At 46.6% G+C, this 5,269-nt stretch overlaps 2 long non-coding RNA genes across 2 annotated transcripts in view; one reads left to right on the top strand and one right to left on the bottom strand.

The window, feature by feature from the left end:
• Positions 1 to 2,401: 2,401 nt before the first annotated feature.
• Positions 2,402 to 3,471, bottom strand: LOC116098230. The gene is made up of 2 exons (XR_004121750.1): positions 3,275 to 3,471; positions 2,402 to 2,544 (listed from the first exon to the last, which is right to left on the bottom strand). It is a non-coding gene; the product is annotated as an uncharacterized LOC116098230 (long non-coding RNA).
• A 110-nt stretch (positions 3,472 to 3,581) lies between these two features.
• Positions 3,582 to 5,269, top strand: part of LOC116098231 — a 2,217-nt gene continuing 529 nt past the window's right edge. The window contains exons 1-2 of the long non-coding RNA XR_004121751.1: positions 3,582 to 3,665; positions 4,678 to 4,877. This is a non-coding gene — a long non-coding RNA (uncharacterized LOC116098231). The remainder of the gene's footprint in view (positions 3,666 to 4,677; positions 4,878 to 5,269) is intronic.

Genomic DNA, 5,269 nt, shown 5'->3' with positions numbered 1-5,269 from the left:
CCAGTTGGTGAGGTTGTTTGTGAAGGTCACAGAGTCTTTGGGAAGTGGGTCCTTGTTGGAGGAAGTCCATCATTAAATGTAGTTGTTGAGGGTTGATAGATTGACTTGCTTCACTTCCTGTTCTCTCTGTGGGCTTCCCATATGTGGATGAAATGTGATCTGTTTCCAGAGGATTGGAACTGGCTCAGGTCTGCCCCCTCTCCTCACCTTTCTCTCCTGGATGGATGGACTGTATCCATTCTGGAACAATAAGATAAAATATACCCATTTTCTCTTCTAAATTGCTTTTACTCATGTTTTATCATAGAAACAGAAGAACTAATACAGCCCCTAACTGAAAATACTCATTATGTCTGCCAGCGCGCGCGCATGCGCGCGCGCGCGCGCGCGCGTGTGTGTGTGTGTGTGTGTGTGTGTGTGTGTGTTACACAAATCACAAATTGTGGTATATTCATAAGATGGAATATTACTCCACTATGAAAAGGAATGAAACATTAATTCACACAATGACATGGATGATTTTTAAAAATATTACGCTAAGGTAAAGAAGTCACACCAAGGATCTTTTGTCATGTGATCCTGTTTATATGAAGTTCTAGAAGTAGCAAAAGCATCATGACAAGAAGCCGAGCAGTGGTCGCTGGTGGGAAAGTCACCAGCCACAGAGGAGTGTAAAGGTAGTGGACAGTCCCCTTAATGCAAGGCATGGCATGAGACATAGGACTGGCAGTGACAGGACTGGAGCCAGCCCTGGACATCTGTCATCATGCCATTGCCCAAGAAGCTCTCCTTTCACTCATGGCCATGGGTTCTTTAAACATCTCAGTTTCTTTCTCTAGAAAACGGGACTAGTAACTACATGTAGTGGGTGCTGTGGGGTGGCACCACAATGTCCTCAAAGTCCAAAGTGCATGCTCTATCCAGCTTCCTGGATTGCAGCTACCCAATTCCTCTGCTGTGGAAGACTCCTTCCTGGAGGACGCTGGAGATGCAGGGAGAGAAGCCTAGAGCTAGGAGCTGGTGCCAGCCATCAGGGATGGGAGAAGGCACACAGCTTAAGGAAGGACCCTTCTGGACTCACCTCAGTTTGGGAGGTTTTGGTCCACAGCTTTTGATGGCACAGGACATCACATTGGGGACCAAAGCCTGTCACCTCACAGCAGTCAGGAAGTAGAGAAGTTCTGGGGACCTAATATCTCCTTCAGGAGCCAGCCCCTCAGTCACCCGACTTCCTCCACTAGGCCCCACATCCTGGTGGCTCCACAACTTCTCCTGAACACTGAGGCCACAGACCAGGCTTTCAGTGCATGGGCCTTTGAGAGACATTTCATAACCAAAATATAATAGCTCTTGCCTGATGACATGTCTTCTCAGGCAGCTCAAGGCAAATTACCACCTCATTCATATAGATTCACATCCCCCTCAGGGAGACATCGATTCTCTATGCAGGGGAGACTACAAAAGACCAGAAGCCTCACCCTGTGAAGGAAACCCTGCCATTCTCAGCTCAGCCACACCCACCTTCATCCTTTACTCCCAACAAGTTCTCCCAAGCCCTCAGATCTCCTGCTCTGTCTTTGCCTCTTAGCAGCCAACCAGAGAGAGTCATAGGGCTGATGCTCCCCGGTGCTGGCAAGGGGTGGAGTTTCACAAGGGATCTTGAGAGAGATTGGCAGTCACCCTTCATGCTTCTTAAGACAAAAGAGGCAAGTGTTTGTGGATATTTGTGAATCACCAAGGAGGAGAGGGAGGAAGCCCCTGTCATTTAACCCACTTGTCTTATGAACAGGGGGCTGTGGTCTCCTTGCAACTGGACTTCAAATATTACAGGAGAAACTTGGGTGTTAGGGAGCTGGCCTTTAGGCCAGCTGGAAGACTTGGCCATGCCAAGGGTTCAAGCTGGACTGGCCCAGCATTACTCTGTTCAGCACCCTCAGAAGGACTGGAAATGTACTCCATCTTAATGTCCCTGGTCCTCCTCCTAAAGGGTGAGTCCTGTCTCCTGCCTGTCTGACACCTGAGTGACAAGTGTCATTTCATTTCCAATTCTAAAGATCCAGATTCTGTGACCCATGAAATTCTAGTAGTTCTGCCTGGGAATGTGGTTTTTTTTGAGACAGGGTTCCTCTGTGTAGCCTTAGCTATTCTGGAACTCACTCTGTAGACCAGGCTGGCCTCAAACTCGAAGTCCACCTGCCTCTGCCACCCAAGTGCTGGGCTTAAAGGTGTGCGCCACCACTGCCCGGTTAATCAGAGTTTCCAGACTCTGGCTGAAGGGGTCTATCAGGTCATGAGGTCAACCCTTCATAAAGCCATGACTCCTCTATAAGGTGGCCATCAGTTCTTGCATTCCTCCCTAATCTAGGGGTTCACTTCTTTCAAGAATACCTTCCCGAGCTCCTACTGTTTGGAAGACATTGTTCACTCTAAGCTGGGCTCTGATTCCCTGAAACTCTCCCCAGATCCTCTGCTGACTTCTGAGACCACCGACTCCGTTTTCCATTTTGCTTCAAGAAGTCCCTGTAGAGTCTTTGGAACCAGTTCCTGTAGAGGCAAAAGTACTGAATTTTAAAACCAGTGATGGGAGGTGAGACCTACTCAGATGGCGTCAGGAGACCCTCAGGGCACAAAAACTTCACCAGATGTGTCTGAAATTGAGGGCAGGAGGGCGACACACAGAACAAGAATCATGATTTCCTGCTCAAAGTTTATACCTAGCTAAACTTTCCAACAAGCCAAGTAATAAAGTTATTTTTAAATTTGCAGGTTCTCAAAAAAATTGTCTTCCATATACCCCCTTTCCTAAAATTTCTGGAGATATGTTTGATGATTATGAGGGAGAAAGTCAAAAGAGGAGGGTCTGGCATACCTGGGTATGGTGACAAGTTTCATTCAGGTCAACTTGACACAAGCTAGAGTCACTGGAAAGGAGGGAACTTCAATCGAGAGAATACCTCCATAAGATCTGGCTGCAGGGTATTTTCTTATTAATAATTGATGTGGAAGAGCCCTTGTGGGTCTCATATCCCTGGACTGGTGGTCTAGGGTTCTACAAGAAAGCAGGCTGAGAAAGCCATGGAAAGCAAGCCAGTAAGCAGCACCCCTCCATGGCCTCTGCATCAGCTCTTTACTCCAGGTTCCCATCCTATTTGAGTTCCTGTCCTGACTTCTTTCAGTGATGGACTATAATGTGAAAATGTTAGCTAAATAACCTTTTTCTCGCCAAATTGTTTTTGGTCATGATGTTTCATCACAGCAACAGAAACCCTAATACCTGTATTGGGGATACAGGTATGCACCAATCAGGGAAAGGAAGCCAGATGGACCCACTCTAGGTTGCGGTTGAGAAGATGCAGTTAGTCTCTGAGCATCCAATGGGTGTCCTGACAACCTTCTAGATCCAAGCTGAGTGGTGAGCAAATATAGATGTCCCACCAAAGAGAGCAGGTCCAAGACATCAGCTTCCGAGGTAAGCCCATTGGAAGCAAGGAAAACTTAGCTGTTTATTCTAAACAGTTTATGGATGTCATAGTGACCTAACAAAAGCAGTGCTCTCATTGGTGGGAGCCTTGGTGAATGGGGGCAGGCACAGTTCTGGCAAAGTTCTCCTAACCACAATGGAAAGATGAATGAAACTCAAGCTGTGGCCTGGTAAGGCTTCAGAGGTACGGAGGCCAGTATTGTATGAGTTTGTGTTCAAACTTTTATTTTTAGGAGCCCAGTTTGTTAAGTTCTTCTCTTACAAGCTTGAGTGTCTGAGTTTGGTCCCCAGAACTCACATTTTTTAAAAAGAGATTTATTTATTTATTTTATGTATGAGTACACTGTAGCTGTCTTCAGACACACCAGAAGAGGCCATGTGATCCCATTACAGGTGATTGTGAGCCACCATGTGGCTGATAGGAATTGAACTCAGGACCTTTGGAAATTCAGTCAGTGCTCTTTAACTGCTGAACCATCTCTCCAGTCCCCAGAACCCACATTTTAAAAAGCCAGGAATGACACTTGTAATCCTTGGGACCAGATGCATAATTGGCTTTTGTTGTTTACAATTGGACTCTATCTAGACCAGTGGCTCTCAACCTTCCTAATGCTGTGACCCTTTTAATACAGTTCCTCATGTTGTGGTGACCCCAACCATAAAATTATTTTTGTTGTTGCTTTATAAATGTAATTTTTCTACTGTTATGAATCTTAATGTAAGTATTTTCAGAGATAGAGGCTTCCCACAGGCTGAGGACAGAGAGGGGTAATCGGCTGGGGCAGGAGAAGTAGGATGACATCTCCAAGCCACTGCATAAGACCACCCGTGACTGTCTGTGTGGCATGGGACAGTGACACCCAGTAACTGGTCAGCCAACGATAGTCAAGGGAACTTGGTAAGTCCTACAGCTTGGAGATCCTTGCTGGTCATTTGCGGCTCCAAGCTGCAGGCAGCCCCAGGACCTCAGTTTCTTCCACCGAACCAATCAGGCCAGCCGAGGACTGCTGGGCATCCACTCCTCCCCCAGGTCAGGGTTTATCAGGTATCTACTGTCCATGAGCTATCAAACCCTCTGGACTCTGCTAGCTTATCTGTAGATAAGCTACTGTCTCTGACAGTCTCTATACACGATCTTTGTGGGAATCAAATCAGATAGTGGATTATTTGAAAACAGACCGTGTGTCGATTTACAGGACTAGAAAGTGAGTTTGTGAGAATGAATGAATATGCAACATATCTCTGTAATCCTGGAACCTGAGATGGGACCAAACACCAGACTGAGACTTTGTAAACAGAGGGAAATGTGAGCTGTGACCAATCAGGACACTGCAATTCATTCAAGCTGCCGGGATTGGCTGATGGATCAAATAGCAGCAGCCATAAGCTGGTCCAAGTGAGTCTAAGGCTTTGGGTAGCTACAAAGAGATTAGGCTCCTACTGTGCACTCCAGACATATATGTGTGGTGGGGCTGTATATTGCCAGAATGACTGAGTTCATTGACCACACAACTGAGAGGCTTCCCAAGAATAGGCCCCAAAGAGGAAGCAGACCTTAAGCACAGAAAACAAATAGGGTTTGATGGTAGCTCTTAAGCCCCCAAATAAAGCCTGGATTAAGCCTCTCTGAGCCCTCTGAATCTTCAGTTATATACAGCCCCTTTTCAGCTTTTCCTGGAGAGAGTTTGTGACTCTTGGCTGAGTAGTTACCAGGCACCCACCCACGAGCATCTGGTCTACTTCCTCTCTCTCTCTCTCTCTCTCTCTCTCTCTCTCTCTCTCTCTCTC

Source organism: Mastomys coucha, unplaced genomic scaffold (genome assembly GCF_008632895.1).
Source record: "Mastomys coucha isolate ucsf_1 unplaced genomic scaffold, UCSF_Mcou_1 pScaffold20, whole genome shotgun sequence".
NCBI lineage: Eukaryota > Metazoa > Chordata > Mammalia > Rodentia > Muridae > Mastomys > Mastomys coucha.
This window is presented reverse-complemented; position numbering and strand designations above follow the sequence as displayed.